Source organism: Patiria miniata, unplaced genomic scaffold, assembly GCF_015706575.1.
Source record: "Patiria miniata isolate m_02_andy unplaced genomic scaffold, ASM1570657v1 HiC_scaffold_27, whole genome shotgun sequence".
Taxonomy (NCBI): Eukaryota; Metazoa; Echinodermata; class Asteroidea; order Valvatida; family Asterinidae; genus Patiria; species Patiria miniata.
In genome coordinates, this window is record NW_024037066.1 from 7,594,060 (window position 1) to 7,608,693 (window position 14,634).

Genomic DNA, 14,634 nt, shown 5'->3' on the forward strand with positions numbered 1-14,634 from the left:
CATATATGGAGTCATCTAAAATTTCGCATGCAAGTAAGAACTAAGAAAGTGACATTGTTGTAAATAAACGCGTGTCGACCTACCATTGATGATTAATGTTTCATTCATCATGTTGATGGTATATGTTTACTGATCCCAGACTTGATAAGTTGGAGTATACCGGTGACCATTTTTTAAAGTAATTGTCTATCATTGTTTTAAATGACTTAATTTGTTAATCAATTCACAATATCATGGCACGGAGCTAACAAACTTTACTATCTGTACATTAATTGTCATTAGCAGAGCCTCAATTTGATTTGTATAAAACTCCTAAACAGAAGGTGTTGCTTATATTTGTTGAGAAATAATGTCTCTTGTGTACAGTACCGATATCTTTGTTTAGGTTAAGTAAATAGGTTTCAGGTTTCAGGTTTCAGGTTTATTTATTTCCACAGTATTAATCCAACAAAAGTTAATCATAGAAAGTAAGCCATAGGTTAATTAAATAGCATAATTTATAAGCACACACTCTAAAACAAGGCAGCCTTGAATTGGTCATTTGTGATAGGAAGACAGGTAATTGCCATTATATAAATTGGAGATAATAAATGAGTTGTACAAATCAATCATTTTATAAGGTATACAGCCTAAACCTTATACTTCAAGAAGGCAAAATGTTAGAAATTATGTGATACCGTAGCGTGATCTGAAGGCGAATTGTACACCTTGCATAAATTATTTCTAAGCATTCAATACCTCATTATGATACCACACGTCGGTTTTTTCCCCCTTTTTTTGCATATAAAACACGTTACCATAGTAACCCACCATTGCAACTCTATACTTCTTTCTGAGATCGATTTCGATCATCACCAATGTAACAAGGGAGACAATGCACGAAACAGTCGTTGCCAATAACATACGATATCCATTGCGTGCAATGTGTTTTCTGCAGTCATTCCTCCTACGTGTTCATGATTAATGGAGCTTTGTCAAAGGTACTTAGATTGGTCAGTAAGCCACAGCCTTACCTCGAATCTAGGTTACGATGGTTTATGATCTGAATTTCCCCCAATGGAAATGTTAACTTTTAAAAGAAACAGATGACTTACGGATTTGCTTCTTTTATACAAAATTGGAGATATCTAGACGTCCATACCCAGGGATCCCCATTATATAACCCTTGTCATTAAAACAGCTTACCTTTAGTAAATGATATTAAGAATGGCATGAAACGAAAAAAACCGAGGTTTTACCATTGTATCTGCTTTAATACACAACCCCTCTATCAATCTAATACAGGATGATCTAGGCACATTCGTGGTTGTGTCGTTTCCTAAGCAAATAAAATGTTTTGATACTAAAATTGTGCAACTGCTATGACCTGTGCTGCATCAGCCAGAAATTCAGCTCTGAGGGCTTTCTGATGACTTGTATGCTATTGGTTTTGCATCAACGCATTTGTTGGTATTCACTGTCGCTCTAAAAATGCCTTGTTTATGAGACAGTTGGAGACAGGTAAAAGACTGAAAGAATGTCCTTGCCCCAGGGTATGTACACGCGGAAATATACATAATGGGTTGTGAGATCGAGGACAATTCGAGATGTGCTGGTAGCCCCTGGTCAAATATATTCCGCAGTGCCAAGGCAACAAGTCTGTGTGTTTATACGTATATGTCTCTTGAACAGGGGCCGATTGTAGATCAAGATAAAAAATATGCATCAAAAGTTGTAACCATAAATTAACCCCTATCCAAAATAAAGACAAAATATCCTCGAAGCTAACCGCTACTTTTGACACTCAAAAACGTGTTCTTTTTTTGGCAATTACAATTAATTTTCGACTTTGCAATTCGCTTTTAGCATGCACATTAGCCAGGACTTCTGTAATGTAAACCCACAGTGGATTATGTTTGGCGCCGCAAATACGCTTGTCTTACATTTGCATTAGAAAAAAACAGTCCTTCACCGGGCACAAAGATAATGGTTATGAATCATTCCTGGTACGGCAAGTTAATGACGAGTTCACGTTTCTAAGGTCGTCGGTATTATTTACTGGTACTTTAACAGTCACGATCATTGCCGCATAGTCATTTTTTTGTTTGGATATCCCGCCTTTCAAATACGCCATAAAAATGAAGGAGATCGTTTGGCCGGACGGGGGGAGGGAGGGGGTGGGTTGCTGGACCTCATTATAGACTATGGGGGCACTCTTCTCCTTCTCTGTTATTTCATTCTTTCTGTGAAGAGAAAAGAGGTGATTAGACAACAATGGCATTTTTAGAACGGTGTCCATCTCTGGTTTAATTTGTTTATTAAAATGATTAATTATTTATTACAACGATATTTTTTTTTTGGGGGGGGGGCATGCCCCAATGAGCCTCTTGGATCCGCCAGTGCTCAAATAGGGCCAACCCGATGTTTCTTAGTGCCTATGTTCCCCAGACCCTATGTTCCCCAGTCCCTATGTTCCCCAGTCCCTATGTTCCCCAGTCCATATGTTCCCCGGTCCCTATATTCCCCAGTCCCTATGTTCCCCAATCCATATGTTCCCCGGTCCCTATGTCCCCCGGTCCATATGTTCCCCAGTCCCTATGTTCCCCAGTCCCTATGTTCCCCAGTCCCTATGTTCCCCAGTCCCTATGTTCCCCAGTCTCTATGTTCCCCAGTCCATATGTTCCCCAGTCCCTATGTTCCCCAGTCCATATGTTCCCCGATCCCTATATTCCCCAGTCCCTATGTTCCCCAATCCATATGTTCCCCGGTCCCTATGTTCCCCGGTCCATATGTTCCCCAGTCCCTATGTTCCCCAGTCCCTATGTTCCCCAGTCCCTATGTTCCCCAGTCCCTATGTTCCCCAGTCTCTATGTTCCCCAGTCCCTATGTTCCCCAGTCCATATGTTCCCCAGTCCCTATGTTCCCCAGTCCCTATGTTCCCCAGTCCCTATGTTCCCCAGTCCCTATGTTCCCCAGTCTCTATGTTCCCCGGTCCCTATGTTCCGCGCTCCCTATGTTTCCCGGTCCCTATGTTCCCCAGTCCCTATGTTCCCCAGTCCCTATGTTCCCCAGTCCCTATGTCCCCCGGTCCCTTTGTTCCCCAGTCCCTATGTTCCCCGGTCCCTATGTTCCCCAGTCCCTATGTTCCCCAGTCTCTATGTTCCCCAGTCCCTATGTTCCCCAGTCCCTATGTTCCCCGGTCCCTATGTTCCCCAGTCCCTATGTTCCCCAGTCCATATGTTCCCCAGTCCCTATGTTCCCCAGTCCCTATGTTCCCCGGTCCCTATGTTCCCCAGTCCCTATGTTCCCCGGTCCCTATGTTCCCCAGTCCCTATGTTCCCCAGTCCATATGTTCCCCGCTCCCTATGTTCCCCAGACCGTGTGTTCCCCACTGTTCTCCTAAGGTTAGGATTACGATTAGGATTAGGGTTAAGGCTAGGGTTACTGGATATATGAATGGGGTCAGTGTGGGGAACATAGGGACTGGGGAGCAAAGGGACCGGGGAACATACCCGTTCAAATGTTCCCATTCATGGTGATCAGAGCTTCAACCCCATGTGAAATTGTAGGAGAATTGTGCGAGATCTGTCCAATTCTGTTCCATATATTTAACGCAAGAATTAAATCAAACTCACATCTTGGGATTAGTACTGCAGAATACTTATGTGTGTGTCTTTTTTGTCCTCGCATGTTGAAAGATATTTCTCACAGAATTGGATGCTGGAACAGCAAACCATAGATCAATAATTGGCAGGAATGAACCGAACACATAATGATGGTGCGGTTCGGTGACCATCATTAACCGTGGTGGTTCGGTTGTCATTACATGTGTGGGGTTTAAACTTGTCATTGTGATCGCGATGGCCGTGGGGTGGTTATGAGTATAGACAACAATGCTCTAGCTCTATCGATCTATACAATGTGTATATTCTCATGTTAAAGTGCTTATGATAAGTTTGAATTGAAAATCATTTTTAATTTTTTGCATATAGGATTCCAACGAAGAAAACACTTTGTGTTGGGCATAAGTTAGTATCTCGGCGTATAAGACCTACTTCGGGCAACATGTGTTAGTCGTTGAACGAGGTTTGCCTATACGCGTTAATGATATCAGGCAATCATGGACAAGGGCGGATCCAGAACAACATTTTTTTGGGGGGGGGGGCCAAAAACATTTTTGGTCCCCCAAAAAAGTGGGTCAAAAAAAATTACGGCGTGGGGTTCGGGGCCCGTAAGGGCCCCGAAAATTTTTGGATTATAGATGCTCTGTGGTGCGATCTGAGGCGATTTCTGACCACTTTAACCAATGTTTTTTGAGGAAAAGATGGTGTTGTACTCATTGCCTGCCTTTATTGCGATGTCACATAAAAAAAAAAAAAAATTGGTTTCGTTTGGGGGGGGGGCCATGGCCCCCTTTGGCCCCCCCTGGATCCGCCCTTGGACTGGACATGCCATTCAGTTTGCTGCTTGACGTAAAGTATGACACTCGATGTGTAAAACAATTATACAGAGTACAGTGCGAACTTAACGGCTAAGGAGATTGGCCACGATTCTTTGGATCATCAAAGTAAATTGATTCAAAGCTTATTATGCTAAATTATGAGAACCTAAAGTAGTTCAGCTTATTAAATAGAAAAAGATTGATAAGCATTTCGGTATTACAAAACGATCGAACGAGTATTATATACTTAAGATGACTTTAATTTAACCGTATGGTCCTATCAAGTCGAACATCTTTGTCGGTAGATTCAGGTATTTGAAGCGTATGTCACGCAAGAAATGTGTTGCAATATTGTTTTTAATCACAATACATGCCAATTAATGTCACTTCAACTTTCACTGGAAATGTGTTTGTTTTTATCGCGTGCTTGGTATAGGCTGGTAATGAGGTTATACTAGCGTTCTTTCGTTTTGGACGGTTAGTAGTGACGGTTCGTCATGACAGCTCGTCATGACGGTCGTCCTGTCCAATCACATTACTCGCTGAAACGAAGGGGCGTGATCAATGGAACTTGGCCAATCAACTGGCTTCTCTGTACGGTAACCTTTGTCATTCGTAATAAAGACTTTAGATTATTATACACACAGACACACACAGCCAAGGACTGCCATAAACACGTCGAATGCAACAACAATGGAAACTAAAAGCCCAGTTGCTCACTTTGAATGAGATTAGTGCGGGAGTTTCAAAAGACGTACGAGGCCATAGGCCCTACATTTATTTGCCACACAATGTTTACAATTCTCAAAGACTGGGAGATAGGGCCAGATTCCACAACTTATGCATAAATTTAGAGCCAAGGGAATGAAGGGAGGCATCAATATTAAAACAAACAAAATTTCTTCCAAACGCCTCATGATCAGGTGCAATCCTTAGAAACATGAAATTTCTCCAAAAAAGTGGATTGTGTCTGACGTCATCATGACATCATCATAATTATATTAACTTACATTTATTTGTGAGCTTGTGGATATTGCCCTGGTCAACTTTTTTAAATGTCAGGGCACAAAAACTGCTTATAACCTCAATTTTATAATGATATCTATAGTACATTTTCTATTTGTTTTGATCCAAACTGATTGTAATCATACCTCGCTAGATTTCTTCTACTTTAATGCAGGAGAGTTCTTACAATGTGGCCACGAACCATTCTTTCGTTAACGTAGAGCAATTTTTATTATGCCCTGCAAAAGACCGAAAATCCACCAGATGCATTTATTTTTTAGAAAATAAGCATAGTTGCCTTGGCAGAAAATTAATGATTCGTACAGTCTAGCCACGAACCATTTTTTCGATAATTCAGAGCAGAATTTAATACGTCTGTGCAAAGACAAAACAGCCATAAAACATGTATGTTTAGATGCTAAGCATGTGTTACATTAACTCCAAGGACGTTAGAGGCTCCGTCAATCTCCAAATTGAAGTTTGTCGTTTCTATTTTCGGGTAGCCATATTATGTTATGAATTATATTACGTCTTTGCTGAGACAGAACAGCCACGAAACCTGTATTTTAGCATGCGGTACACCTTTAAAAAATAACAATTGAGAATATGCTAGAGAAAGTACAAGGATTTGGGGGGAACAATTTGCTTTGCCCCCCGCTACAAAAGAATCCTGGCGACGCCCATGCATTACCAGGAAGGGGGGGGGGCAAATAACAAGACTTATTTTAGTCCATACACTTCTCTCTTTTTTCGCCATAACTAATTGTAATAGTGCCTCACCAGTTTTCATACCTAAATGCAGAAGTTTCAACAGTTCGTACAGTGTAGCCACGAACCATTCCTTCGTTAGCTCAGAGCAACATTTTATTATGCCCTGCAAAAACAAGAAAGCCATATAATAAAAACATGTATTTTTTAGATAATAAGCATATGTATATAAGCATACTCAAAAACAGAAACAGTGTCGGTAGACTTCAAGTTGGAGTTTGACGGAGCCTCAGTCCTTGGAGTTCATGTAATATATGCTTATTATCTAAAAAAAAAAACAAAAAAAAACAAAAAAACATGCTCATTCAAAGTGAGCAACTGGGCTTTTAGTTTCCATTGTTGTTGCATTCGACGTGTTTATGGCAGTCCCTGGCTGTGTGTGTCTGTGTGTATAAGGCCAAAAAAAGTCTCCGGTTTCTGGTATGGAGCTTGCCCAAAAAGTGGTGCGGCGACGCGGCTTTTTTTTTTTTTTTACCTGATTTTTTTGCTTCAAATGTCGGCTGATGACTGCAAATGGTGCCCGAAAAAAACTTAGTGCAAATATATGGGAGTCCAGAGAGGCCACATAAAGATTATTCTCGACCATAACCCAATCTAAAAACACGTTAAAATTGTGCAGCAGCAGGATTCCAGTCAAACCAGTGAGTTTGGTGGTTTTGAGACATTATCTTTCATTGGAAAAAAAACTTTTTCATTTTACCGACGCGCATGGCTACGGCGACGCGCGCATACCAGAAACCGGAGACTTTTTTTTTTGGCCTAATAATCTAAAGTCTTCATTACGAATGACAAAAGTTACCAGTTCCATTGATCACGCTCCTTCGTTTCAGCGAGGATTGTGATTGGACAGGACGACCGTCATGACGAACAGTCATGACTAACCGTCCAAAAGAACGATACTGTAACTTAGTAACTTATATCAGTGCGGTAAGGTTACCATTGTGCAAACATAACCCATATATATGGAATGTTGACTTATAGTTTGTTGTAATTCACACTACAAATGAGCCACTAGTTTCATTACATTACGTTGCATACAATCCCATCTTACGAATACAACTTAGGCCCTGTATTGTTTACATTTCGCATGCCTGCTGCATTGATATCTAAAGCACGACTCTTAAAACTACATTGTTTCAACCTTTAAGATTGCTCATTGATGTTCAGCCTGTCGTACGTTTCGTATAGTAGGCCATTATAAAATTATATGGAAACATTACGCAGTCGCGCCATGGGCTACGGTACCGAAGGAAGTGTAATTTCCGAAAATCTTCGTCTTCAAACAAGACTAGAGATGTCAAAATGGTATCACTGGAAAAGCTTTCCATAACCGTATAAGCAGTGAGTATACAAATTGTGGCGCCTGCAGTATTGTGTTCCCAACACACTCTTCAAGTATTTGATTTGGAATTTTCGTCAAATTGTTGTCCTGTTTTGGAGACAATTTGATTGCGTTGATATTAATGTTTGAACATGTTCACAGTAACACAATTTATTGCCAACCCGTTATGACTATATTTCTTTATTTACTGACATTTTTTTTTATTAACATGGACAAATAGATTTTAATTGCAATAGTCCGCAAACACGCCACACTGTTACCATTTTTTGTAACCCGAAACCTTGCCCTCTGGTATCATGTCCGTCCGCGTGTCATCATACGCCATTCGTCATTTTCTCAGAGGAAAAGTCGTTAACCGCGATAACGATATATTAGTGGTTTCCCCTCCATTTTATAGACCATTAATATGGCATCAAGAGAGTGTACATTGTCGACCTAACACCCCCCCCCCCCCCCACTCATCGTGTCACCGCGGTTTTTTTTTTCAGCAATGGACGAGCTGGTCTTTCAACAATGTTGGGTTGATTATAAACACAGAAACGACAATAATGTCTTTTTCGTGATCAAGTGATGGTTGGTTAGGCTGATAATTATTGCGATGTGCTCACGGCAGCGTCATGTATATAGTATAAATCATGACACGGGAGCCAGCTAAGGCCCAAAAAAAAAGTCTCCGGTTTCTGGTATGGAGCTTGTCCAAAAAGTGGTGCGGCGACGCGGCTTTTTTTTTTTTTTTACCCGACTTTTTTGCTTCAAATGTCGGCTGGTGACTGCAAATGGTGCCCGACTAAACTTAGTGCAAATATATGGGAGTCCAGAGAGGCCACATAAAACTTATTCTCGATCATAACCCCATCTAAAAACACGTTGAAATTGCGCAGCAGCAGAATTCCAGTCAAACCAGTGAGTTTGGCGGTTTTGAGACATCACCTTTCATTGAAAAAAAAAAAAAATCATTTTGCCGACGCGCATGGCTACGGCGACGCGCGCGCATACCAGAAACCGGAGACTTTTTTTTTTTGGCCTAAGCTTGGGATTTTTTTCACCGGATGGAGAGGTCCCTGCTACAGGCAGTTGAGTAAAATAGTTGACGGTGTTGGAGAAGATTTTGTGTGTGTGCGTGTGGTGTTTAGTTAAAAGGACAGTAATAGACGATCCACATCCGTTTGATATGGCTTGTAGTCGGAAAAGTGGATGGACGAACAGATGCACGACGTCAAAGATGTTAACTGCGCGTGTTTATGCCAGGGAAGAGAGATACCCTGGCCTCCCCGTCTTCCCGAATTCTGTGGGGTTTTAACCAGTATCGCATTAGAATATGCTTTGCATTATAAATTGCAGGAATCTCTTGAAGTGCAAGACTGTATCTCAAATGTTATGTCCAAGAGCTTGTTCGTATATACTCCGGTTCCTAAGATCTTTGCACTTACTTGCTAACAAACACGACGCAACATACTGAACAACACAACCATTCATAGCAAACAAAATGATTTAGTGTGCATTTTAAGGTCGAAAACAAAATCTCCAGAACAACATTCATTATGACTACTGAATATCCTACAAAATCAGCACAATTATTATGGGTGTGTTAATGACATGGAGGAAGAAGGAGTTAGGTCACAACTTCAGAGCAGTGAAATACAAGACACTGAGTCATCGGAATCTTTACTCATGCAAACCCAATAAGTATCAACGGATGCTCATAAATTTCGAAGCTCTTGCATTCACGCTCAACATCAATATTGTCACGGTATATAGTAAGTAGTTACACACCTCTCGCTGAGAAAATATATGACTTTGTCAATTACAGTTTGAGGAAGAGTTTATCCTCCCTGAACAGGTCAGTAACATGGGTTCTTCGGGCCAGATGAACAAACGAGCCAGTTAAGGGGCCGAGACAAAAGTACACACGCCTCGCCATTATCTGGCTCGGATTTCGTTTATGGATCGATTTCCAAGGTTTCACAGGAAATTAACTTCTGGAATGGTGTTGTGGGCCTCCTTAGTCTGTGGTGATGATGATGGCAGCAGGGGTGTTCGATGACATGAGGGGAAATCCGTTTGGCGCGGGATTATTATTGTAGGGATTACGCGAGATTAGGCGAGATAAGTAGCGATGTAACGCGAGTGGGGAACGCGACATTGGAGGCGGTGTTCATTTCCGTAAATCACGGGGAATTTGAAATGATAAGCCAAAACATCTTCAAAGAACGCTGTGGAGTGGGCAGAGCAGTTTGGCGCAATTTCAAGGACTATTATAAGGACAGTGAATGTAAACTTTGATTTCAATTCGTGAAAAAAGTTGCTTCAGATTATGGACGTCTCACAAGGGCTCGTTATCAAATTGAACGTTTTCATTCATGACAGCTGGCTCCCCAACAGACTACAAATTTCATTCATGAACGCGAATTCGGATGATTGAATGCAAGCTGGAGAGAACTGTTCACCTCAGGGACAAGCGTGACTACTTCTGATGTCACCACGTCAACCGCGTAAATAAATTGTCTCCATTCATTTCTGCCCGCGAAATGATTCTAACAATTGCGATCGTGATAGGAGAGGCGCCTCAAGTAAAAGCGATCACATTTTAACCCCTTGAAGTCTCCCATTATCCTCCGTCGATAATTACTTTTCTCCTGGGGCCATTTAGCCTTGCTGCTTCCCTGTGTAAATAAACCGGCAAGGCACAGTTTCCCAACCTTCCCCTCTGAGAATCTTTTTTTTCTCCCGCCATTATTTTTTAAGCCGTCCCCATGGCAACCGATCGGCAAATACTCATATTTGGCGATGGATGTCAAGTGTGATTACGAACCGGTCTAGCGGTGTCTATAGGTCTGATCCAAGACACTTGCTATGTATGCAGCTGCTAATGTGTTAGAGAAGAAGGCAATAACAATCAATGATGGGGAAACTCAGAAAATTATTCGCCAGGCATAAATTTCAAGATGCCGAGCAAGTCATTTTTAAATCAAGCTATTTACGAGTCCCTTGACTGCATTCGAATGATAACCATATCTATCACTCAAACGGTTGATTTGTAATACTTATGGTGACAAATCAGCGAACACCGACTCAAAATATATTCTAATCGTCATGGAAATATAATCACCGAGTCATATCAAACTGAGCCAGAACGTTCCCTGTAGTTTATATCGTGCGTACCGCGTACGTGGGGTATTAATGCGTTGTGCATGTGACGTAATACAACCGTGGTATGAAGCTATATTATTTATTTTGTTGCAAACCAAAATACAGCATGCTGCATTGAACACTGCCCTCTACGGTGAATGAGAGCTAATTGACCATGTGCACGACGTCAAAGGCCATTTTTTCGGGTTAAATTCGTCTGGAACTGCTCAAATTATGACTTAAATAAACCACTGAGACTCATGTCGCGCCGACGCGTCGCGGGGGAAAAGCCACTGCAATATTGCTCACCTCATAACGCTCCATGGTCTGGTCCTAGACTTGTGCAAGGCGATAGGCTGTATTTGCTTCAGTCGTGGCCTGTGTAAAAAAATCGAGCTCATTGTTAATAAGCTGTTATGAATATTCATTATGGTCATACAGTAAAATCTTCGGTATGTTTCCGTTGGTGAGATAGACATACGGAACCGGATACGGGTCATCATTGACATTGATAGAAAGCTTTGGTTAATTTACAGTTTCTGAACAATCTCTGTCGGTATATTACGATGTGTCGGTATACGACGACAGATTTGAACAAATCTAAATCCCAGTGTACGTCTATGTGGAGGAGTATCGATTGCCGCTCAAAGCGCCCCCTAGAGGAAGGTAGCATTTGTCACGCTTGAACGCCAGTCTTGTGGACTAAAGGACGCCCGCCGAATAACTTCCCCGTCTTGTTCTGATTAAAGGGATTCCAAACGGTCGGAAAGTAGAATACTTGATGATAGAATACGAACTGTGGATACTGTCGTTAATTAAACATAAATACAAGCTCATTTTAGGAAGATTTATGAAAGACTGCCCGAATGACGTTCTCAAAATATATCAAAATTGAACCAGCACCTAAATTAGATTGACCAAGCAGTGTGCCTTTTGTAGAAACTAAATCAAATTATTTGCCAGATGTCTGGAGGTTGAAAATTTCAAAGAAACTATCCTCAAGACGTTGCTATATATTGCTTGGTTTTTACGTCGCAGTAGTAATGACTGATTATGATTGATCATTGTGACGGTCATGTTGGTATAGACCGCGCTATCAAAATAACCGTGAAATGTTGTTGACCTAGGTACCATTCTATTTGGGTCGTAAACGTCATGTTGCGGTCAAGTATGGAAGTCGATGGTCATGGCAGTGTGGTGAGTGAACTCAAGGGACCTCACCATAATGAATAGCTTTTAGCCAGGGCTTTATGGCCTAATTCGATGTGCCCACTCTCTATCCAGCCGGACACTGTGTTTATTCCCCTGGGGAGGAGGTCGGAGGAAAAGCCAGCGAATTAAGCCGGCTCCACAAACTGACAAGTGTGCAAATTGCTTCCGATTGGCCAAATTACCTACGGGTACTGTGTGTGCCGTACGTGCGAACGAGCTGCACGCTGGAACTGATTCGTCTATATTTGGCATCGCATTTTATCGATAATATGAAAGTAAAATTTCATATTCAAATATGAGAACGCACAGAACCACAAAATGTGGTCGTGTTGACGGACTGGGCTTTCCTGCAAAGATTCGTACGACTGATTTTGATATTAGTTTCCGAGCGTGTTTCGCCCCGTGCATAACATCCTCGATCGTCCTTGCCGGCCATATCTTGCTTCCATGCATATGGGATAATTCTTGTCTCGTTGTGCCATCTCAACTGCGGAGTAGGCGCACTATAGCGGCGTGTTTATTTTGCAGCGTGCAATCGGAAAACCAACGATACTGCGTATTAATTGCCCAATGAGTAAACATGGTCATCGGCACAGACGAGAGGCTCACTTTTTTTTTAATTAAGCTTGCCGTGCCTCAAGGTCTCGGGGTAGATTTTGGATTCGGCCAATGATGGGCTGTTTGTCTGCCCTATTTGACCATGGTATGTTTGCCAGCAATTCATTGGGTTGTTGGTATTCAAAACACGGCAAACAATGAGGAGGCTGAGTTTCAAATCCCGTGGGAATTTGTTCGGCCTGTCTGAACAATTCACCGTATGGTAGTCACTGTTCTTTTTCGTCATATATTTTTACAAATTTATTCTTAAGTGTTTTGGTATAACTTGTGATCACTGTAAATTAAAAAAAAAAGCATATTGTGCATAATATCAATCATATATCATTTATATATAAATCATATATAAATTCTGATCACTGTAGACAGTTGAAAAACTGAAAAAAAAGCAAACATGGGACCAGTACAATACTGAAACTAAAATGAAACAGAAATTTCTGTTCCAATCGGTAAAAAGTACACTTACAGCTAAGTCATTATAGAGCATATTGGGGTTTAAGTTAACCTTCCGTATTTTCAATGCAGTTTTTTTTGTTCTGAAACACCGTATTTAGAAAATGCCACGTTGTGGCCACTAAAGCCCCATTCCAATGAGACAGACAAGGCAAGTCTCCCATAATCTCAAATAGTGCATTGATAGCAGTCCGGCATGTAGGCCAGTCTATGAGAATATTCTGAGGAATTTGTTGCCAGCGAGGATTTCATGTCATACCAAAACAGAGGGGCCAATTAACGGAGCTTCGGTATCATGTTCCGATAGTGACGTGCACATTTATTGGAATTTCCTTCCAAAAGAAGAACCACATTTACCTTGCGTGTAGAATTTTCTTTTTTCCCCGGGTGTGATTTCTCGTGAGAGGTCATTTCGGTTTTATTCGCAACACTGAAATTCAGCAATAACATATCATGCATTGTGGGAGCTCCTTTGAACTTTCCAGAGTCACGGTCATAGCATCTCAAGGTTTTTTTTCCTGAATATTATTGTGGGGTGCTGTGGTCCAATGGTTACGGTGTTTGACTCGTGTGCCGTGGTACATGGGTTCGAATCCTAACAGGGAACATGGTGCTTGTGTTCTTTGGCAAGGCTACTACGATTGCCTCTCTCCACCCAGGCCTGTGAAGGTAGAGACCATATTGCGTTGATCTCGAGCTGCTGCAGGTTCTCATTCCTGATGAACAGGGATATTAACTGTGATGCGCATTTGATCATATTCTTATGGAATTTGCGCGATACAAATGTATAAATTATTATCAATATTTTTATTGAGCGATTTCCTTTTGCAAATGGCAATATCTATTTGGAAATCCGTCGGACTATAACTTAGATAAAGCCATTGAAAAAGGCTTGTAAATAGAGTGGGGAATCCCCTCCATGCTCTCCATCATCTCCCATGCACTCTCTCTTTGCTTCTGAGGTATGTCACATGATCATCAGCCGTGCGGTGTCAAAATTACGATAGCATTAAATCATTGAAGGTGATAGGCCACGTAAGCCTCCGGAGGGCGCTGTTCTGATTTTGGCGTTGTAGGAAATAAATTTCATCGGAATGACTAAATACGTTTCGGATCATGGTAAAGAAATCGCATGCCAATATCAAGGCTACTTTTTATATGAATTGAGTTACAGGGGAAAACATGTAGAGAATGATACTTATCTACAATAATGGGTTGTATACTTGTTACGCTGTTTGTACACATGATTTTATTTCATTAATATTATGATCTGAATAGCATAAACTTGCTTCATGAATGTGTAGTGGGAAACAAATGTACACTGTTGATACACGTGCGATCGTGACGGTCGTAACAAGATGAAAATCTTCTGTCAATTAAGTTTCCTATTCAGCGAGAAAATGTGGGTCATTGAAGATGACACAGCCTGCACGTTTTATCCACTTATCTCGACCGGCGAGCTCTAATTCTCCGGACTGAGTCTGTCGGGGATGGTTTGAGGTATTGCCGCAGAAATGTCCGTCGTCAAATTCCACTGGACGCTCAAAGTAATTCCATTTATACGGACAGGCTTTAGCAGAATATCCCGCGCAAATTCTATCCATTTGCCCCTGAAACATAGCATTAAGGGGGCTGGAGTTTTCAGGTGTCGAGTTTCGTTTTACGGATTCTGGATGCATTTTGTCGGACT